The sequence below is a fragment of the Peromyscus maniculatus genome, chromosome 2, assembly GCF_049852395.1.
Source record: "Peromyscus maniculatus bairdii isolate BWxNUB_F1_BW_parent chromosome 2, HU_Pman_BW_mat_3.1, whole genome shotgun sequence".
In the NCBI taxonomy this organism is placed as follows: Eukaryota; Metazoa; Chordata; class Mammalia; order Rodentia; family Cricetidae; genus Peromyscus; species Peromyscus maniculatus.
The window spans coordinates 64,360,644-64,385,026 of record NC_134853.1 but is presented as its reverse complement, the minus strand read 5'-3'; positions in this window follow the sequence as shown (position 1 = coordinate 64,385,026).

Here is a 24,383-nt window from a genome sequence, read left to right as displayed (position 1 = left end):
TGGGTGTGGGGGCAGGGCGTGGAGATTGCAGGGTCTCCCGGGAGGTCTTGGAGAAAGGGAGCCTTCCCAGTGGGGGTGAAGGAGATCCTGACGATGGCCAGAACCTGGGGCCAAGTTGGGCAAGTCTTCCCCGGAAACGGCTGGTGCCCAGGGATGGGATCTAGGCTGAGCCCAGGCACTCACCTCTTGTCCAGATGGGAGGTTCAGGGCAGGATAGGAGCTGGGGGCTGGTCTCTAAGCCTCAGGAAGTGGCTGGGGGCTCGAGCGGATGGGCGTGGGGGCAGGGTGTGGAGATTGTAGGGTCTGCTGAGGGTCTTGGAGCTAAGAGTCAGGACAGAAACTAAATTGGATGATAGGAGATCAAATTTCTAATTTCCTAGTTGCCCTCACACCTAGTAAGTACCCCCATGTTGAGACAGACCTTGCATTTAGGTGATGATTTGATTGAAAGAGATGAAGTAGGAAGCATTCAGAGTTCTCAAAATCATGCTCTAGTGGCTTCACAAGCGTTGATTCTTGCTATTAAAAATATTGATCCTCCCAGGGTTGTGAGCTAATAAACACAAGCAAATATCAAGGTGTAGTCATGGTAAGAATATGGATTTTAAAGTCAGAAGGCCCTGTGATAGATAGCGTTTCAGCCCTTGGGAGACTGTGATTATTCCTTTCAAGAAGTAGGAGAAATATCCATCTTCAACTCTAGTGTACTTTAAAATAATGAGGTCTATAGGCGTGTGTGTCCCATTACTGAACATATCAGAATCTCAGCATTTACATTGCATTTTCTTTCTTAAGGAAGGTAATTGAAAGCTACTAACAGATTGGTGGAAGGGAATTAATTAAAACCAGTCTTGCAATTGGAGTTAAAAAATATTAATACCAAACATGGTAACCAGAAAATACTGCAAGCAATGGCTTAGGTGGTATGTGGGGGATGGCAAAAATAAATGAAAGAAAGACATTAAATGCTGGGATTGGAATGCTTCTGTAAGACAAGCAAAACTGTCAGTTTTTCTTACTTGCCTCAGTCTTAACACAAAGCCCAATATTGGCATCTTTATAATGATCTCAACTCTCATTGTGAAATAACTTTAATGACAACATTGAATTTTCTTTTTGTTTCCATCATTTATATGCACTATAAAAGGATTCCCTCTCAGAAAAGAGTGACATAATTTTCCTGGTAAAATAATTTCTCCAACACATGTATTTTATGAATGCTTATATCAAATAAACCGGTTCCATGGAAGGATTAGTATCTCCTTCCTAGTAAAGCCAGACAGTTGTTTTGTCAAGGAATCTTCCTATGAGTCCCGACATGGCCTGTCTGCTAATTTTATCTTTCTTGTTCTTCTGCTTCTTTCAACAGAGTGGTTTTCATTGTTTCCCACTGAAACCATGTTCTCCGTATATAGGGCTTTTCTCTAGTTCCTCTCAACCTCTCCCATGAAAGGAATCTACGTCAGGAGATTTCCACCTACAGGTATGTTTCTTTCAGAAGAGAGCTGCATCTACAGAATCCACCATGACAGCTCCCATCAGGGTTTGCAGCTGAGATAAATACCTTTATGCTGTTTAGGCTTTAGCACCACACACCACTTTTTGTAGTTTCTATGTTTTATTACCAGTCCACATTTAATTCGCTTTCCATTAATACTCCCAGAAATTATTCAGGGATAAGGTTTTCTGTCTTCTCTGATCATTGTCTACTAACATTTGTGTCCCTAGAGATATATTCTCTGCTCCTTTGAGTAGAATTGCATTTTGTCATTTTTTTTTTTTTTTGCTCAGAGTTCTGAGAGTTTCACAACTATTTCAGCTATACTCATCACAATTACAATATTCCAAGTTTTGGAGTTAGCATTGTTTAAAGATTTCAAATGTATGTCATATATGAACTGAAACAAGACTAAAATACATAAAGCCTCTGTGCTTTCTCCTAGATTTATTACTATAATTCACATTACCTTTGTACTCATCAAATGTTTTAGGTAAGAGTAGTTCCTGCTTTAATACAACATTAACAGAAATTTGAATAATATGTGGCAGATGAAAAGGTAAGAGACAGTATAGCTCCTGATGATGGTTATATTGGTGATAGAAAGTCACCAAGATTACCACAGTTGCACTGCCTTTTTTGCGTGTGTGTAAAGTGTTACATCAGTAACACAATATCTCTATGGCTTACTCATCCTTAATTTTGAAGGCAGATATATTGAGCTTCTGAGATTTTCAGTTATTTCTCAAAGGTCTCAGAAAATGTGTTATTTATAAGTCAATTGGTTGTCATTCTACCAATGTACTATATATTTTTATTTTGTGTTTAAAAAAAAGCAAAAAACAAAACACAATACCTACAACTCAAAATTCAATTCACATTCTTGTAAAAAAAAAAAAAAAAGAAATCATAGCATATACCTGGATGGTATTGTATTATTGGACATGGTATGTTGTTAACCAAACCCAAAGTAAAACAATAAAAACCCTAGTACTATTTTTCTAAGTTTAACATTTGTCTCTGGGTTCCCCTCTCTGTGTCTCTCTCTCTCTCTCTCTTAGATTGTGGATTCATATCTTTCCTGACAATTTACAAAATCCATTTCCCAGGTTTTAATTTGAAATGTTATTTACAATTAGTACACCACAGTGATCTTCCTAATGATGCCATTAAGGATGCATACAAAGTTTTATGAATAAGAAAATGTTTGATGGCTCATTTATTACAATATAGCAATCATAAATGGCAAGATACATTTCTTATATTGCTGAATATGAATATAAATTCATCTGAATGAGAATTTTATTACAATTTAACATTTATGAAACTCAATAAACTTTCCATTTATCTCTCTTTTTGGAACATTCTATCTGTTCTGTGGGGGGTACGTAAACAACTCTTCAGGTAATACATCATGTTTTGAGTGGTTGCTAAGGCACTAGGATTCAGTACTTATAACAGATCTGAGAAACACAAATTTTCTCTAACATTTTGTGATATATCCCCTAGTTTGTATGAAGGAATATAGTTCACAATACTACACATAATGGATTTTGCCTATATTTAAAAAAATAAAAGCTTTAATATTTTGCATTTATAGGACAATAGTAGCTTTCAAGAAATGAACACCCATTTGAAGAGGAACAGCACAGTTTATGAGCATGAACTGGAATTAGATTATGTTAGCATCTGGGCAAAATCCAGCTACTGATTATCAACATCAAATGCCTTTAGTTTCTTTGTGATCACTCTCATTTTTAACCAGTTTTATACTCAATTTTGTGATTGTGATTTACCAAAGTAGACAAGCATGAAATAGATTTTTCATAAAAAAGAGAGATTCTCAATGAATAACAATGTGGAAAGATGGTGTCATTTTGGTGGATTTCCTTTTTAACTTTTCCATGGGCACCCTCCTGTGACAGAAATGTATATTTCTTGATTTTTTTTCTTTTTCTTTTTTCTGAGTTTAAAGATACCTCTTCTTCAGTCACTTTATGTCAGGTAGGGACATGGAGCTGACCATGGTCCATGGAAAATGTATTCCTCTCTAAAGAGTCACATCCATATGTTTCTACTTTAGTTTCCCTTCTGTAGAACTCTTGAAATAAAGCACAACAGTGGAGCAGGGACCTGAAGTGTCAATCAGTGTCCATGTTGAGACCCTAAAATAAAGAAAACAATTTTACCCTGAGTAATACATGAATAATTAGTAAAGAATTAAAGTAGGGGTGCCTCCCAAACAGTTCAAGCTAATTAACCGTCTCACTTATCCAGAGGGCCTGATTCAGGTGGGGGCTCCTCAGCTATTGGTTCATAGTTCATGTGTTTTCACTAGTTTGGCTATTTGTCCCTGTGCTTTATCCAATCTTGGACTCAACAATTCTCACTCATACAATCCCTCCTCTTTCTTGCAGATTGGATTCCTGGAGCTCCACCTGGGGCAGGCGGTGGGACCCGGACCTGTCCTTGGTGCATGAGCTTGCTGTTTGGAACCTGGGGCCTATGCGGGGACATTTTGCTCAGCCTGGGAGGAGGGGACTGGACCTGACTGGACTGAATCTACTGGGTTGAGCTGAATCCCCAGGGAAGTCTAGGGAATGGGGTATGGGCTGGGAGGAGTAGGGGTGGGGCGGGAGGAAGGAGGACAGGGGAATCCATGGCTGATATTAAATCAAATTATAAAATTTAAAATAAAAGAAATAAAGTAGGGGGCTGGAGAGATGGCTCAGCGGTAGAGCACTGACTGCTCTTCCAGAGGTCCTGAGTTCAACTCCCAGCAACCACATGGTGGCTCACAACCATCCGTAATGAGATCTTGTGCCCTCTTCTGGCCTGCAGGCATACATGCAGGCAGAACACTGTATACATAATAAATAAATAAATCTAAAAAAAAAAAAAAAAGAAATAAAGTATATGTGGAACTGAACTAATTTCAAGTGTGAGGTAGACATAGCTACTGAGAATGTAGAGTTTAAGATATTTCATAGTTTTAATTAGATTTCTTTTAGCTGATTATGTGGAAAATTATTCAATCTCTTCTTATATTTCAGATCTTTTGTTTGCAAAATGAGGTTAAGAGTAGCTATGAAATAAGTTAATTTTAAGCAATGAAAGATCACATATGTCTATATTACCTAAACCACCAACATTTGGTATTATTTTTAAAAGCCTTTATTGTAGATCTAGGATTATTTCAGTTATCCTAAAAATAAGCATTCTAAACTATGTTATATCTTCCTATATATATCTCCTGAGTAGTTTGTTTATATTATAATACTTTAGAAAGAGAGTTTAATAATGAAAACTCACCATTAGGAAAGACTATACTGTTGCCCCTCTTTGGCCACAGAATCATATCATGTCTCAGACTCTTTTGGCAAGTTCATAGGAAGCTGTCTCCTCTACTGTTATGGTCCTCCTTCAGATCTATGGCTTCCCCACACAGTACTCTCTACAGTCCTAAATGTTCCTTGATCTCTCTGCCTGGGGCTGAGTCTCAGATCTACTCAAATTCAGGGATATTTTAGGATTATTACCAAGGAGAATGGCAAATTTCAGAGTGTAGTATCTAGAGTCTTTCCTGGCTATCTGTCACCCTTACTTTGCCCTGGGGCTGTTTCCAGCTTAGCAAAGATGCTGTGGTTCTCATCGTTGCTGTTTGGATGGCCATGATCCCTCATTTTGGAGCTTCTGAAAGCTGAGACAATAACTCAACAGACTGTATTATATAACTTCTTTTATGTCACAAAAGTAATGACAAAGCATTTTAAAGAGACATGATTTGTATACAGACCACTTCTTTTTCCAGGGTTTCCCAGGGTTCTTCTGTACCCTATCCACCAGATGCGGATCTCTTGTGTTTTCTAATTATGAAAAACAGCCAGTCTTTCTTCCTTTGTACTTTCTTTATCTAGAAGACAAATAGAATGTATCATATATGAAAAGAAAGTAATCCATTTATATAGTAAGGCCTAAAAATTCACATCATTTCATTTTGCCTGTGTGAATCACCATGTTCCATATAAAAATTTTATTTTATTCTATTAAAGTTGATTGACTGTAAATCTAGAGATGAGAACCTGGGTGTCTGAGGAAATGTGAATAGTTCAATATGCCTGGTACTGAATGCGCAGAGAAAACTAGGAGTGCTGTTTGCTAGAGAAGAGATTAGGAGAAGTCCCCATGAGGCATTTCTGTTGTAAAGACAAGGACAGCTTTCAGAACAGCATTAACATGAGGTGTTTGTGTTCAAATTCTATATAAAGGTTTTTAAAAAGATTCATTTATTTATTTATCTTACGTGTATAGGTGTTTCGTCTACATGCACATCGGTGCACCATGTGTGTGCAGTGACCATGGAAGTCAGAATAGGAAATCAGATCCCCTGGAACTGGAGTTATGGATGGTTCTTGCCATGTGGATACTGGGAACTAAACTTCAGTCCTCTGCAAGAGCAGTGCGTCCTCTGTGCTGGATAGTTTTGTGTCAACTTGACACAAGCTAAAATCATCTGAGAGGAGGGACCATCAAGTAAGGAAATGCCTCCATAAACTTTGGTTGTCGGCAGGTCTGTAGGGCATTTTCTTAATAAGAGATGGATAGGGCAGGGCCCAGCCCAATGTGGGTGGTGCCATCCCTGGGTTGGTGGTCCTGGGTCTATAATAAGAAAACAGATTGAGCAAGCCATGAGTAGCAAGCCAGTAAATCACACTCCTCCATGGTCTTTGCATCAGCTTCTGCCTCCAGGTTCCTGACTTGTTTGAGTTCTTGTCTTGACTTCCTTCAGTGATGAACAGTGCTGTGGAAGGTTAAGGCAAATAAACCCTTTTCTTTCCAACTTGCTTTTGGTCATGGTGTTTTATCCTAGCAATAGTAACCCTAACTGGAAAAATAGTGGTCAGGAGTGTCTACATTAGCTCACCATTATCACGACCATGTCTCAGGGAACACTATGGAAGAGGAGTGAAATAGACTTGTAAGAGTCGGAGGATGGGGATGGGTACAGTGAAATGCTGTCCTCTGGGCATGACATGGCTATTGCCATCTCCATCTCACAGCAGCTGTGGTTATCGCACAAGGTCTACATAAGAGCAAACTAGCCCAAATCTTGGTTTAAAAGGTGTAGATGATCTCTCCTCTCTGGCTTTATGACTTTACTGCCTCCTCTTCCACAGGGTTTCCTGAGCTGTGAGGGGGGATGTGATGGAATACTTGGAATACTCATCACATGTATGACTGAGTATTCCAAGGTCTCTCACTCTCTGCATAGTGTTCAGCTGTGAGTTTCTGTATTCGTTCCCATCTGCTGCAGAAAGAAGCTTCTCTGATGATGGCTGAGCAAGGCACTGATCTTTGACTACTGCAGAATGTTATTATGAGTCATTTTGTTGCTATGTTCCTTTAGCAGAATGTTAGTATTTTGTTTTCTTCTAGGTCCAGGCCTATCTAATCTTAGGTTCTTGGCAACCTGAACAGTGTTTTATATCATGAAGTAGGCCTTAATTCAGTAAAAACACTACTTTAACTGTTGTGGATATTGGAAATATTTTTAATAACTGATATCCACAATGTTAATAAAGATAACTGTTACAATCCTGATCCTAGAAAAAACCTTTCTGAATATTCCTGCTGCTTTGTGTTTTGATTAATTAATATATTGCATTATGTATGGTGATAATATTTAAATTTCAATGTTATTGAACTTGTGACTTTTGTATGAAATACTTTGAAGCAACATGTTTCAGACTGCCTCTTGACTCCTCACACCCCAGTGTATGCTGGAAGATCTCTTATTATGCAGATCATTTATAATAGTATTTTGTACATCTTTACCCCATGGCAGTAATAAGAAATGACATCTCATTCCACTGTGGTTTTTTCCCTTTTTAGTAGTTACTATATAGCAGTATATTAATTGTATTTCTCTAAAGAAAAGGAGATAGAGATATCTAGAGAGAGAAACAGAGAGGGATAGAGAGAGAAAAAAAAGGAGGACAAGGAATGGATGAAGGAGGGGAGAGGGGAGAGTCTGGGAGAGGGGAGGGGAGGAGAGGAAAGAGGAAAGGAGAGCTCATTAACTGCAACCTGTCATCTGTAGAACTGGGGAAATCACTAGTTATATTCATTTCTTGGTCTGAAGAGGCTATAGCAAGAATCCAAAAGCTTGTAAACCAATAACATTGGTTTCCTTGGCCAAGAGAGTGGATGGCTCTTCTGATAAGAGAGTAAACACAGCTTCCCTCCACACTTTGTTCCACCTGAGCCCTCATTTGATTGGATAATGCCCATCTGCACTGGCATCATGATCCTCAGTCAATCTGTCTTGTTAAACTTTATCCTTCCCAGAAACCTCTGATAGTCACACCTAAAAAATGTCTACCAGATATTTTGGGATCTCTTAGCCCAGTCAAGTTAGTATATAAAATTAAACACCAGTGTTAGGAAGACGAAATTATTAATATGAATGAAGACAGATCCAGATACCCCCATACTTGTTCTTTAGTCTGAGGGCTTAATTGTCATAGACTCTCATCCAGATCTCTCCCCCTCCCCCCTACTATGTTTTGGGTTACTAATTTGGCTTCACCCACTATGGTTTATCTCATGTGCTCTCTGATCTCTGTGTTGGTTAATACCTCAGAATCTTTTTTGGGCACAGAATAAGAGGATGAATTGAATCTGAAGTTTGCTTTTGAATATAAGGAATAACTAATTTGTATATTTTCATATTTTTATATGATAGAATTTCATATTTATGTCCATATTTCAGCAGAGAGACTCTCCTCTTGAGGTTCTATTCTGTTTTAGGGGTGACTATGAACTAGGTTTAGGAATGTAAATTTTCAACAATATCTATGGGAGAATATTAGAGTGATTTTGTCCCCAAGAGTTTAGGAGTGGGAGTCAGCTACATATGAGTGCTGTCGGGATGGAGCACTTGGACTGATTCTTTAGGAAAGAAAATCACTGTTCCTTTGTGAACATTTTTGGATTATCTCCCTGGGTTTACAGGATAGCAGCCTCTGTTCTAACAAGTGAAGCCTCCTAGAATCCATTCTGTAAACTGATATGTTGTCTTCCACTTGATTTACTCAACCCCCAAAAAAGGATGAGAAATAGGTGATAATAGAAACCTTTTATACTTGCTGATTGTCTTCAATGAAACATTATTGTGTGTCTTGGTATAAAATGCCCTAAATGAATGATAACTATTATATTTTCCCAAACACCTGTGTCCTGAGGTTGGATGGCTCTGGGCACATAGTAAAGTATATTGTAATAGAAATAGATTGCATTTCTGGGCAACCACAGCAATCTTGCCACTTCATCAAGATTCCCACATGCTTTTACCTCTTTTAATGCACACTTACAGATTGATGTTGTAATTTTACAAATTGAGTAATATAATCACATAATCCAGGTGTTAAATTCTATAAAACTTTGTGTGCAGGAAAGCCCTTCTCCACTCTGGCCCTGTTTACGCATGGAGATGGCTATTTTCTGTATTTCTAGTGTTTTGTTATACTTCCATGTTTCTTGATGAAAATTCAAGTAAATATGTGTTTGTGTTCTTACGTATGTCACTTCATAGCATGGAAAGACATTGTATAGAGTATTTTTTAAGAGGTCTGATGACCCCTGGTGCTGATCTCAGTGGGTATGGAAGTGAAAAGAGGTGTAGAACATGACTCAGCTTTTCTCTTTGGTAATGCTCCACATTATTGCTCATCTCCCCTGTGAGACTCACTGTATTTCTTATATTGACATCCTCGGCTTTTCCCTTACATATCTTGGTACAGTAAATATTCAGGGAACTACCTAAGTGCCTAATTCAGTGAAGAACATAGAACGTTATTAAATGTTCTTACTAAAGAAGTGACGAATCTACTGAGGACGCATCCGTAGCCTGACCCGGAGTGTCACTACAAGGGGCACCACAGCACTTCTGCCAAAGCAGCTCTCCCTGCTACAGATGAATACATCTCAAGAACTTTGGTACCTCTCAGGACAGGATTTAGTGCATCAATAATGGGCTAGAAACACATTTTTTTCTGCATTGTGGCAGTTTAGGTTGCTAGTTATTAAAATGGACACTTGGCCAGTTTTCAAATATATTTAAAAATGATTCACAATGAGTTAGGCTAAGAACATTATGCAAGTAATATATCTAAAAGATAATTTTATCCCAAAGATTCAGTCTTCACATTTTAAGTACTAATCATTTGGTTCAAATGTCTGATTTCATGGTTTTAAAAACTGGACTAAAAGAGTTGATTTTTCCACAATCCAATATATCCTAATGCCTTTCAAATGAATAGTAGAAGAAAGATACTGGGTTATTTCACAGAAAAGAATTTGGAATTTATGAAGGTAATTAATAAAATTTCCATCAAAGAGAAACTAAAGCAAAATTTAATCACTTGGTCAAAATTATAATTGTCCATTTAGGGTTTGAAATATTGAAGTTAAATGATGGCACATTTACATTCTTACACCCAATTCTGTTGGAAGATAAAGCAATAGAATTCAGTAACTGGGAACTCTTCTACCGCAAAGACATAATACAGTTTTAAATTACATTTTTATCAAAAATAATTGTAGGAAAATGTTCTATGATGGTATGAGAACAGATGTGAGTAAACTCTGCTTTGGTATATTCCCCAAAAGTTTTTTTTTATTTTATAACACAAACTGTGAATATGTTCTCTTTTATTGTATTGTCACAAAACAACCGTTTTATCCTCAGGTAACTCATATTCTGAAAAGCCATTGCTTTTCAATAATAGCTGGCATAAAGTTCTAAAATATTAAAAAGATATAAGCAAATGTACATACTCATATTCACAAAGGATACAAGTTTGAAGATAATTGTTTTTAGGTTTAAGGAAAAAAGTACAACAAAATGAGAGTCATTGTGAACTATTATCAAAGTAACAAGAAGGTGATATTTCTAAACATGAAGTCAGTCCCTAGTATTTAGACTTCTGTGAAATAAAATATATGTACTCTAGGTAGCAATGTCAATTTGGCGATTTCATATCACATTTATGAGATGTTGACATGCAAGAAATACAAGGGAACATAGGAACTTACTTTCACAGAGCTCTGAGGAGAATACCTAAAATAATTAAGGAAAATAAAAAATGTAAGATGTACAATGATTAAAGTGTGTCCTCAACTCTTTTTTTTAATGTGGTGAACTGAACTTCAGATTAACATAAGTATGAACGCTATAAATAAACATAATTTAGTTCAATTTGCTTTATGAAATTCCATTGGCTTGAAATTAGCATGTTGTTGAATCACTGCAGTGGGAATCAGAGTCCTTGACAGTCTGACCTTGAGCAAATAACTCTGAGATTTTTTCTGTACCAGCTTCTCCATGTGAAACTGAGATTGAACTCCAACATCCTAGCCTTGCAGGTCCAGCAGCACCCCTGGCCTTGCAGGTCCAGCAGCACCCCTGGCCTTGCAGGTCCAGCAGCACCCCTGGCCTTGCAGGTCCAGCAGCACCCCTGGCCTTGCAGGTCCAGCAGCACCCCTGGCCTTGCAGGTCCAGAAGCATCCCTGGCCTTGCAGGTCCAGCAGCACCCCTGGCCTTGCAGGTCCAGAAGCACCCCTGGCCTTGCAGGTCCAGAAGCACCCCTGGCCTTGCAGGTCTAGCTTCTGCTGGTGATGGTATATAAAGGTAATCGCTGCCCCTCACTCCCCATGTGATAGCTCTGTTACAATGCTTTGATTCTCCCAAGTTTTTGAAAGAAATATTAACTACCCATTTATGAGGAATCTGTTTTAATCCTCCAAACCACTGAAAACAAGATTTCTTCCTTTTGCTAAAGAGAAAATTCTTTTGGTATGCTTACCATAGATGCCTGAGTTATCAAAATAGGTGGCACCAGTAGCTGCTGCCTTGTGTTCTCTGTTGCTGGAGATATTGATCTGGCACCTTCTGTACAAGCATGCCAAGTCTTTTGGCCCTCTCTCTCAGGGGCTTTCACTTCAGAGAATCTTCTACCAATGATTTCCCAGGGCGTTAAATTAAGCCAAGCAGTTAAGGTCAAGGATGTGTTTTCTTCTTTCTGTGTTTTCTTCTTCAGTAAATGATACTGCTATACACAAAATCATAAACACATGGAATATTAAAGTCTGTAGGCTGAAAAACCATTTTTTCATCTTTCTGAGCAGCATATTCTAGTCTTTAGGAAACCGTTAGAAGGGGTAGGCTATATGTACATATAGACACAAATTTAAAGACCTTATTTTAAAAAAATACTATATTGGATAAGCTCTGAGTCACATCAGTCAAGAAAAATCTTTGCAAACAGAAACTTTCAGATTTCCTAAAAAGTAAAATAACGGGATTTTAGCAGCTCTAAAGATACTCTACCACATTCTGTGACTGCTAAGATGTCTGCTCCCACTGTCACTATGGGGCCATTAGTTTGCAAGGATACTTGTGAGCCAAGGAGATTTGGAAGGGACTTGGGCAGTTAAAACAATATAGTTCATGTATTTTAATTATAATTAGTCTTCTAATTATAATACAACTATTATCTTAAATGATCACCTTCCAGTGTTTCAGCTTCTGGCTTCTCTCTCTCTCTCTCTCTCTCTCTCTCTCTCTCTCTCTCTCTCTCTCTCTCTCTCTCTCTCTCTCTCTCTCTCTCTCCTTCCTACCCACCTCTCCAGTATAGGGATTGCAGCAAGAGAACTTTGCACATGATAGGCATGCACTCTACTGCTGAGCTGAATCATGATCCCTCTTGCTTCATGATCTCATTGCTCTTACAGAGGAGAAAGCTTTGGGGAAAGTCAGTCAGCTGTCCTTAGTGACCTCATTCTGCTTTGCATGCCTTCTTATTTTTCTGTGTGGTATTTTTTATAATCTTCTTAAAAATACATCCTTTCCCCTTCACAGATGATATAATTCTTTGTTCATGAAATGAATGCCACCCAGAGGAGCTGTCTCATATTTCTGCTGTAAATAAACAAATTGCTTATGTCTCTGATTACATTAGCATTTATCTATTTTTCTAATGGGAGATAAAATCCCCCTTTTATTGAATTGTCATCTATTTATCTGGGCTGTAAATTTCATCTCTCTTTTCAGACTCAAGGGTTTCATGCTTCCAATTTTCTTCTTTCTTTTGAATAATTGTTTTTCTCTTACTTATTGTACCATGAGAGACATATACACTACTTATAATATGATGTGTTATGTTTAAAACTCTCTGTCCTTAACCAACTATTTCACTGCTGTTAAAAGAGCGATTTTCTTTCCTCTTGAATTTTTATCTCCATTCACAATATTTTGTCCTAAACACTCAGCATTTTCTTACCTCTAGTGTTCAAGAAGACTTCCATAGCTAAGCAGTGATCATAAAGGCTCTGATAACAGATACTGGATCTGGACTCCACTTATGGTGAAGAGGAGGCAGCTGAACTGTCATTCAGAGCAGGGATAAGACAGCCGTGGAACATGCATGGAACCGGACTAGGCCCTCTGCATAAGCAAGACAGTTGTGTAGCTTTAGTCTCTTTGAGGGGCCCCTAGCAGTAGGATCAGGATCTATCCCTGGAGCTATGATCTGGCTTTCTGGAGCCCACTACCTATGGGGGGGGACACCTTACTCAGCCTTGATGCAGTGGGGAAGGACTTGGTCCTACTTCAACTGAATGTACCAGTTTCAGAGGAGGGGATGGATGGTGGGTTGGGGGGCAGGTAGAGGAAGGCTGCGGGGAGTGGGGGGAGGGATGAGATGTACATAAAATAAATAAAAAAATTCTTAAATATGTAAAAAGAAATGTAAAAAATAAAGATTCACGTCTAGCAGATGAAAGGCAACAATGGCTTGTCTGACATGGTTGTTTTCCTTGGCTTATATGATCTTGAAGTATTTGAAATTAGATGATATGGAGATGGTGTCATCTCAGTCCTCTTTCTGGATTAGATTTCTAACTTGATTAAATGAGTTACTGCAGAAGTAGATTGCTTAGTATTTTATTGAGTAATTTCTGTGTTTCCCCATATCATATCTAGGAGCTGTTGAATATTTTCTTCTTGTTGTTATAAATTGTGTTCTTGGTTTGTTTACACATGGTCATCCTATGTAACAGAGGCTCACCTGGAATATACAGCTCTCCTGCCTCAGGCTTCTGGGTGTTGGATTAAGAGGCCTGTGCAGCCCTATTCTGGGCTGGCCATGCTGTGTTGTAAGAGTAACAATTTGGTTCATTTATGTAAACAATTTACTTTTATTTGGTTATGTTTGAGGAAACTGGTTCATAACAGTATTATAATTGAATACAGCTTTCCCTCTCTGAACACCATAGAAAGGGATATCAGCTACTTTTTTCCCTCTTGTGGGACATTTAACTTTTGCAAAGTTGGCTAATATTAAGCAAGACATGCCTGGGATGGTTGTACTTTCATGTGTCCTGATTTGAGCTTAAAAAATTGTACTTATGAGGTATCTGTGAGAGGAGTATACATAGAAAAAAGTGTCAGTGAAATCTGTGTCGCAGACTAAATATATATGTGTGTATAGATGTATGTATTATATGCACATGCTGGAATTTCAAAGCTGTGGTTGGTCTTGAACTTGACTCTGTATACCTATGAATTTCCCTTCTCCCTTTCATAGCTAAGACATGTCATTTTTTTGCCATTTAGTCATTTGCAATATGAGATTAGAAACAAGAAAGAAAAGAAAGGAGGTGAGGAGGGAGAAAAGGAGGAAGGAAGGAAAGGAAGAAAGGAAGGAAGGAAGGAAGGAAGGAAGGAAGGAAGGAAGGAAGGAAGGAAGGAAGGAAGAAAAGGAAGAAGGAAGGAAGGAAGGAAATTGATATGCTTTTTCCCTCAATGGGAGTTTGTTCTCGATGAATGGTTGCTCTGGTAACCAACAGGAAAGAAGAATAATATAATAGCCCTGATTTTCTAATTGGATTCACCATATCATTATGCACAATGACAAGTGAGGCCTGGGTCCCCAAACCCTGACTAGGGTCGGAGAGGGAATGAAAAAAAGAGAGACACATAAACACACGTACAGAAAAGCTGAGGTCAGGTGTTGGGGTGCACCTTGTTGGAGCCATACCTACTACCTCTAACAACCTGGAACCTCCATGTATTTAGTATGTACAGCACAGAGGAGAGGCAAGTTTATCTAGGTAGGATAAGTCTGTAAGCAAGCAGTCTCAGGTTGTAAACCTCTAGGAGGAGGAAGCTGGAGTTGCTAATTTCATAATATACCGGTTACTGCCTTGGACCCTAAGGAAAACTTTACCTTTTCCCATATGGGGAATAGCTTTGCTAATTACCTGTATGTCCGAGGATGTCATGGTCTTTGTCATGGCTGAATCTATGTTAACAATACACATTTGCTCAGGACTTCACTCACTCAGGGCTTCATCTGCTCCCTTACAAATTTTCTTCACTTAAAAATTTATTTATTCATTTATTTATCTATTTGCTGAGCGCGTGCGCGCGCTCGTGTGTGTGTGTGTGTGTGTGTGTGTGTGTGTGTGTGTGTGTGTGTGTGTCTGTATGTGTATTGACTGTGTGTGTTATAAGGCAAGTGTGGAGGTCATAGGACAGCTTTTAAGAGCTGCTTTTCCCCTTTTACCTTGCTGAGGCAGAGTCTTTACAGTCATTTCTGCTCCTGTGATGTTTACTCCAGGCTAGCTGCTGAATGAGCTTCTGGGTGAGTTCTAAAGAGCCTTACAAATAAAGTTTTAAGGGATTAGGGATTGTAGTCTTAAATTCATTAGCTTATTCACTATTGACATTCAGATGATACTGTTTTATGGCTGATGTCTAACCAAAGTTCATCATGTCTTGCTTTGTCAAACAACCAAATGCATCTCCTCAAGAATGTGTTATAGTGTGTGTATGTGTGCTGTAGAGAAAAGTAGAGGAAAGCTATTGTAATAAATGATGAACTATTTCTTAAATTATTATATCATTTTGGTGAATTTAATTTGTGTTCTATATTAAGCTCCAACACCACTGCCATTATTTAAGGTGAATAAATAATTTGATTTATTGGTGACATCAGTACCTCCACCTGTTCTCAAAGTACAGTACAAATAATTTCCTAATGTGTTGAAGGTATAATATAAATAACAGTCATCAACCTTATTTCACTAGGAGGGATAGAACAATCACAGCCCTGAGCATACATTTGATGCATTGTAAAAATGGAGGACATATCTTAGTCCCCTGGGTGCATGTGTGTAAACAAACAGATGTTACCAACCCACTGATTATCATTTGTCTGTCTATTCCTAGAAAACAGCACATGTGCAGTATGTTTGTTTTTAAGTCAAATATTTTCAGAGAGGAGATCAAATGGAAAAGAGAGAAACACATTTTGAAACTCTTATCTGATCCTGATCCATTTAATCTTGAGATGAGCTACCCACCAGCAGTTTTTCCTCAAACCTGATTATCAGTAGAAAAACACTTCTTGCTAGACTTCATAGACAGTCTTTCTAAATCCAAACTCCTGTGAGGTCCTCGGTTTTCAGTAAGTCACAGAAATGGTGTGATGCATTTGTTTGATTTCGAGTCGAGCTGTGGATTCGGTTGCTGTTCCTGTTCAGATTGTATATATTTTCTGAAAAACACAAGTCTTCTCATCAGAACAGGTTTAGATAAGCTTCATGGAGGCTTTTATTTTGAAGGGCTTAACTTTGGTTAAATAATCATATTCTTTTTTTTTATTTATTTTTCCATCACAGGCAATTTATTTTGTTCTATTCATTCACAGTTAATACAGAAAATATTTGGAAACATTTCCATATAATATTTGACACAGAAATCATCAAATAGAAGTATACAATGTTGACAGGAGGCAGTACATTTATAATTTATAACCCCAAATGTATTTATAAATTAGAAATGGAAAGATCTACAAATGAAATTATGAAGGTTCACCAAAGTCATTTAATCTGTCAGTTTCTCATTCATTTTTATGTCTTAATAATATTCTATTGTATGAATAAGCCACATTTTATTTCTCTCCAGTATTTGATAGCTATTTGAGTTGTTTTAACTTTTTTACTATTAGCAACACACTGCTGTAAACCTTCATGTACATGTTTCATAGGTGCACATTTTCAGTAGTTTGAGGTTATATTCCTAAGGGTAGAATTGTTGAGTAACAGAGTAACAATGTTTTGCATTTTGACCAACCACCAGACTGTTTTGCCAAAGTGGCACACCATTTTACAATCTCACCAAATCCTTGTTTTTAAGGCTCTAATTTTTGTACAAAAGCATTCAATCGTTCTGTCAGACCAAACCAGGAAAAGTAAGCTATAGTTCAGAGCTATTCTATTCCATTTACTATGCAAAGCCAATCTTGGCGTTTGCAACTCTCAGCCCTTTTGAGTATTCTTGCAGTGTTCACCTTTTCCTCCACCACTTTTTTTTCTTCCTTTTTTCTGGTTTATTTCTATCTATTACAAATGTATAAAAAAATCCTCCATCAACACTGCTGATAGCAGCAGAACCTTGAGAAATATACCTTTGGTTTGCCTCAGAAAAGGAACACATATTGTACTGTAAAGTTTATAAAATTGGCGCAAAACATTGTAATAATGTTACAATACCAGTTTTAAGAGTTCAGTGACTAATGGGGAGCCGATGGGATACACGCAGAACTGTGAAAGCGATCTCACTTAGCCAGCTGTACACGTAGACTGTAAATCTACATTCAGATCATTTCTGAACTAAGACTATCATCTCAGTTTATCTGTTGAGGTCAACCAGGAAACCCTAGAATCTACCTTGATTTTTGCAAAAAAACAAAATAGGGGGAGGGGTTTCTTCAGCATTTCAGTCCACGAGTAACAGTATCCTAACAGGCAAAGTGTTCTCTCACTGTCAACATAGAATGAACTGCTGCTGGAGGTCAACTTGGGCTTTAATTTGCATTAGCACTTACATGCATAGTAGTCCAAGTTGTTGACTTCATGACTTTAAAAAGTAACTCTAAAAAAGTAAAATGGCCCTTCTTGAAAGACTAAAGAAAGACATCCAGCCACAGTTGTAAAAAGTCTCATCAAAACAATATACCCTTTTATGAATTATGCCTCAATTAAAAAAAAAAAGTAGCCCCAAATAAGAAGCAGCTCTGAAAAAAAAATATAACTTAAGATATTTGAAAAAAAAAACAAGGTGAATACAGGTTCAAAAGTAATTAAGATATATTTTCTTAAGGCTATCTAGAATTAGGCTTTAAAGAATTCTACCATTTCAAGTTTACCACTAGTTACTAGATACCTATTTACAAACAAGATGTTCATCTTTTTTGTTCCTTTATCAAGAGAAAAATCTGCCTTCAGACTATGAGGGTGGTGATGGGGAGGGACTAGAAAACAAGATTCAAACAATCCCATGCAAATATCACATTTTTCAAATGGAAGAACTCCAAACTGCACTAGAAGTTCCAATCACTAAGACACTTTCCATTGAAATGATTTAAGTACAACTACATGACACCAAGGTTTAGGCCTAATATAGGCCCGACAACCAAGTCCTTGTTTTCTGGAAGAAAGGCCTCAAAAGTCCCACTCAATTCCATATAACAATACTTCAAAGGTCAATTAGGTTTTCCTTTCCTTAATATTTTTGTTTTTGACTTCTAATCCTAAAGACTAGATTAAAACTTAGCTCATTTCCCAGAAGGCATTGCTTCCCTTTGCTCTATGAAAGAGTCCACCAAGACCTCTTCCTCAAAACCATCTAGCCCCCAGCCTCCAGCCTTTGCTTGTGATGCATCTTTCTCAACATCCTGAAAAGGTAATGTAGGTAAAATATGCTCATAAACATTAAAACTAGTTGTTAGAAAGACGTAACTAGCTTTATAATTTAAGTTTTAAAGCATAAATACTTGCAGCTTAATCTGCACTGACAATGATTGTCGAAGCCTAGAATTCAACATTTACAAATTCTCATTCACACACACAAAACACACTATTGTCACACAAATTGTGTCTTGAGAGAATCTTCTGCTTTTTAAATCTTTGGCCTCCCAGTCAATCCCAAATTCAACCAACTTTTCTGGTAGTTACCTGGACCACTGAGGCATTGCCACAAGACTTCTTCTCTTTTGAAACATCCTTTTTCTCTAGATATTAGGATAGCTACACCAGCTTGTTTCTTCTGTGGTGTATGTTGGTGTGGGATTATCTATTGCTTGATTTTTCATGGATGTGTTTAGCTTCTTTGGGTTGAATTTTCCCTTCTAGTGCTTTCTGTAGGGCTGGGTTTGTAGACAGGTATTGATTAAATCTGGTTTTATCCTGGAATATTTTGTTTACTCCACCTATGGTGATTAAGAGTTTTGCTGGGTATAATAGTCTGGGTTGGCATCCATGGTCTCTTAGTGTCTGCATGAGATTTGTCCATGATCTTCTAGCTTTCATAGTCTCTATTGAGTAGTCTGGTGTTATTCTGATGGGTTTACCTTTATATGTTACTTGGTCTTTTTCCTTTGCGGCTCTTAATATTTTTTCTTTGTTCTGTGTGTTTAGTGTTTTGATTATTATGTGGCGAGGGGACTTTTTTTTTGGATCCAGCCTATTCGGTGTTCTGTAAGCTTCTTGTATCTTCATATGTATTTCTTTCTTTGGGTTAGGAAAGTTTTCTTCTATGATTTTGTTGAATATATTTTCTGTGCCTTTGAGTTGGTATTCTTCTCCTTCGTCTATCCCTATTATTCTTAGGTTTGGTCTTTTCATGGTGTCCCAAATTTCCTGGACGTTTTGTGTTAGGACTTTTTTGTCTTTAGTGTTTTCTTTGACTGACGAATCTATTTTCTCTATCATGTCTTCAGTGTCAGAGATTCTCTGTTCCATCTCTTGCAATCGGTTGGTTATGCTCGTTTCTGTAGTTCCTGTTCGTTTTGTCAGGATTTCTATTTCCAGCATTCCCTCAGCATGTGTTTTCTTTTTTGTCTCAAATTCATTTTTCAGATCTTGAAATGTTTCTTTCATCTGTTTAATTGCTTTTTCTTGGCTTGATTTGATTTCTTCCCATTTTTTGTTCGTTTTTTCTTCCATTTCTTTAAGGGAGTTTTTAATTTCCTCTCTAATGGAGTTTTTCATTTCCTCTTTAAGGGAAGTTTTTATTTCCTCTTTAAGGTAGTTTTTCATTTCCTCTTTAAGGAAAGTTTTTATTTCCTCATTGAGGGAATGTTTTATTTCTTCTTTAAGGGCCTCTATCATCTTCTTAAAGTCATTTTTAGGGTTGATCTCTTCTGTTTCTTCTGTCATGGTATGTTTAGGTCTTGCAGGTGTAGAATCACTAGGTTCTGATGTTGCCATATAGGTCTTTATGTTGTTGCCTGTATTTTTGCACTGGCGTCTACTCATCTTTTCCTCTGTGCGTTGCAGGTGGTGTCTGTGTCTGAGAGTGCCTCTCTTGTTCTAATTTTTAGTCTTGGTTTAGTAGGGGTTCTTGGTTAAATTGGTGCTATTGGGCTATTTCTTCAGGGACAGCTGATTTCAGTCGGTGAATTATATACTTATGATTCTGGTGATCTGGTTTGGTGTCTGGGTAGCGCCTTCTTCTGTGTTCCCAGGTCACGTTTTGTTCATTTGTTAACTCTTCAGCTGATCTTGTTTCTTCAGACTTCAAACTGTAGGCATCTGAATCCTTTCCCAGATGGGTTTCAGCTGAGCAGGGTAGTCTCACCAACACCTCCAAGTTGTTGGGTTTCACAGGATCAGCAGTTGGGCCCTGGGTTGTCCCCAGACGGAGTGTCCAGACTCGCCCTGTTTCCGACCCTCGGAGATAGCCTCTTCCCCAGGTGTTGGGGCTAAGGGCGTCCCCGTTCGAAGCTGTGTCCGCCCCTCTCCGTCACCGGGCCTGTCCACCCCTGTGGCCCACTGCCACAGGCCCACCTGCGTCCACTTGTCTCCACCACTGGGCCTGTATGTCCCTGTAAGCTACCGCTGGGTCTGTCTACCTCTGAGGGCGGCCAATGGGCCTGTATGTCTCTGCCGGCTGCCGCCGCGGGCCTACCTACCTCTGCTTGTCACTGCTGCTGGGCCCATCCACCTCTGCGAACTGCCACGGGGCCTGTATGTCCCTGTCGGCCACTGCCACCGGGCCCTTCCACCTCCGCAAGTCGCCGACCTGCGTCCGCCTGTCTCCGCCGCGTGGCCTGTCCACTTCTGTGGGCTGCCGCCAGGCCTGAATGTCTCTATTGGCCGTCGCCGCCGCCGGTCCTGTCCACCTCCGTCTGCTTATCTCTGCCACAGGGCCTGTCCACCTCTGTGGGCCACCGCTGGGCCTGAATGTCTCCGCCAGCTGCCGCTGGGCCTAAATGTCCCTGTCAGCCACTTTCGCCGGACCTGTCAACCTCTGTGGGCTGCTGCCACAGGCCTACCTGCGTCTGCTTGTCTCCGCCATCTTGAATCCAAATAATCATATTCTTTACATAGAATAATTTTGTGGTCATGTTCTGATGACACTGATGAATTTGTGCGAGTTGATGTTCTATCTGTGGGCCATGATATCTTAAAATATGGTGCCTATTTTCAGAACAGCTGGTGTTTCAGGCCACAGTTATCTGACTTGAAAAGAGACGCAGCAGCCAGAAGACAGTGCATTGCCTTGTTTATTCAGTCAAGAAGGCCAGTCTTTCCCTTTTGCTCTTTCAGAAGTGCAAAAGCTCTTCTGACCTAAGTGTGGATGGAGTCCAAAACTGGTTACCTATTTCTGTTAAATGATCCACTCACAAAACATTTGATTCTGGTCACATATATACACACATGTATGTTGCACACACACACACACACACACACACACACACACACACACACATATATATATATATGCATGCTATATATACATATATGCAGTGTAAATATACATTTAATGAAAAAGAGACCATAATTTGAGAGAGAATAAAGGGGATGCATGGGTCAAGTTAGAGGGAGGAAAGAGAAGGGGAAATCATGTAACAGCATTATAATTTCAAAAAATAAAAAAGCATTATGAACATACTTGATTGAAATAAAATACTAAAAATTGATATTTTAGCTGCTATTGTTTAAATGTGAACTATCCGCGAAAAGCCTTTGTGTCAAAGGCTGAATTCTCTGACCATAGCACTAACGAGAGGAAGTGAAACCTTTAGGTAGTGGGACATAGTACAAGGAAGTCAGCTAAGTGTGGGAATGCCTTCATGAAGGATGAGAAGACATTGGAAGTCCGGCCACTCTTTTTGTATGTCCTTGTTTCTTTTCCTTGAGGAGGTAAGAAACGGATTCAGCCACAAGCTTCCATCATCAGGGGCTGCTTTGCTGTGCACCAAATCTCTGAAACCATTTCTTAAGTCTCTTTTCTTTTTGTAAGTTGATCATCCTAGGTGTTTGTTATAGTAACATGAATCTTGACTCTAACTAATGATATTTATTGATTTTAATTGAAACAAGTCCGGTGTCCTGTTTATGACATAGAACACTGAATCTAAACTATCCCATTTAGGTTTACTCTTTGACAAAATTTAAATTCTACTTCTTACACTCCTCGCCTCCCACCCCCTTATGGTTGTGAATATGGGTTCGTTGCCTAGCCAGGGTTACAAGGAGCTGTAATGGAAAATAGTGTTGAAACAGCCTATGTGATTTGTGTAGGAGCTCGGGATTGAGAGGGCGTAGTCCCTTTTACCAAAGGGAGACCCGCCTGGTTTAAGCTCATCAGTTCTGCAGCTTCTACAAACGTGCTATCTCCACTTCAGACGGAAAAAGTATCTGTCCTGCACTGGGTATTTTTTTTCTGTTCCTCCTGTGGCTCTTTTGCAGCATTCCTGGAAATATCGTCCCACTTGACAGGTTTGCATTAAATATGGGAGTGCATTTGTCAGCTTGCTCACAGGGATCTATATTTACCAGTGTTGCTTTGACATTCCACATGTTCGCTACAGCCTTGGAAAACATCAGCTTCTGCTGCTTCCTGCCCACTAAGTTTAAAGGGCTCAGAGAGGACCTTGGCTCCATCTGAAGTATTTTATTAGAAAAAAGCAGACACTTTTGAGGAAAGTCACTCTATTTGTCATTTCTTTGATGACTTTACTCATTAGAAAAGTTAACATTATTGTTTCTCACTTATTTCCTACAATTCTCTCAGCCACACTCAGTGCTTATGGCTTTGAGGCTTAAGAGGATGTTTTACCATGTTAAGGCTTCCACCAGTGTTTGCTACTGTGTGGACAACCCTTGGTAACACCATACCAATCAGCCATGGGCAAGCTGTAGCCAAGGTCAAGTTTCCAGAAGTGACAGGGACTATCACATGTTTCTATTTGCTATCTTTTTTTCTTGTGTTTTATGTATTTTTGGCAGAGATTTTATTTTATGTGTGTAAATGTTTTGCCTGAGTGTGTACCACATGAGTGCCTGCTACCTACAGAGGCTAGGAGAGGACATCATATCCCCTGGAACCAGAGTTGCAGATGTTTGTAGGTCACCATATTCAGGTCATCTTCAAGAGCAGTAAGTGCTCTTAACCACTGAGCAACCTCTCCCACTTTGGATAGATAATCATATGTAACATTCCCAATAATACATTGATGGAAAGGCAGTGTGTACCTGTCTCACAAAGTGTCTGATGGGATGTTGACAAGTATTCTTCAGACTACAGGTTGTTTGCCTCAAGGTGTAAGTTACTCTTCACCTCAGCTTTTCTTTTATATTCATTAGTTCAACAGTCTACACTTAGAGTGGATTTGCTAACTATTAATTCATCTGATTAGCAATTCAGAAGCAGCAAAGTGAACATGAGTTAAGAGATGTATGCCATTCTCAAGGAGAATGTTTTGTTATATTGTCTGAGATTACTACGAATGTAATGTTGAACTCACAAATAGCTCGAAGATAGATCAAGAGAGAAAAATCCTTAGAGAAGCTTCTGAGGGTAATAACCTGGGAGCTTCTGGCACCTCCGAGTACAGCATTCCTCATCTACACAGCTTATTAAAAGAGTGAGAAGCTCACAGTGTTCAGTGAGGATTCAAAACAACACTCAACATACACTTTAATAAAATTAGCAAAACCCACAACAGAATGATGTCACTACCACATACTTGTAGAGAGACATGTGCCATACCAAGACCTTGCCTCTTTGTCAAGTCAGCCTTTTTGTCCCTTCTGTACTGTTCTAGTGACTGCAGAGCTAACTGGCTTGAGAAGCTTGATTTATGGCTTCCTTCTCATTGTTGTTAATATGCAGATAGACTGAAATACAGCAATAGAAAAATAGAATCACAAAAAAGAAAAATGGACCCTGTGTGCACTGGGACTCTGTATCATTTATTTCTCAGTATTATATGGCATGCACATAGTTAGTTCAAAAGGAAATTGTGCTGATCTAAAAATGAAAAAAAAATGATGAGCACTTCTACCTAGTAGCTCTGGCACTCACTCCTTCATCCCAAAGGGAACACCTTTTCATTTGAAGGAAGAGAAAAACTATAGGAATCATAATAGATATTTAAATCTCTAATGGACCGGTTAATGTTTATTTGTTCTTCAACTTTTAAGTAGTGTGGTAAGTTAAATAAGACTCATGGAAGAGTTGTGTAAATGTAACAAACTCATGCTGGCATCTTTCCATGATACTAACTGCAGTGACAACAATCCTTGAGCCAGGTTGGTAGATAAAAACCCCAAAGAGTACAATGTCATCTTTGCAAATATGTAAAACAGAATAATGATGATAGGAAATAGGGACTAAAACTTTAGAAATCAATTCCTAGCTATGCTATAGGCATTATAGGTGTGTAAGATTTATGGATTATTGTTTATTTTGCTAAGTAGACATAGAGAACCTAAGTAGTAAATTCGTGTGAAATTACAGATAACCTTG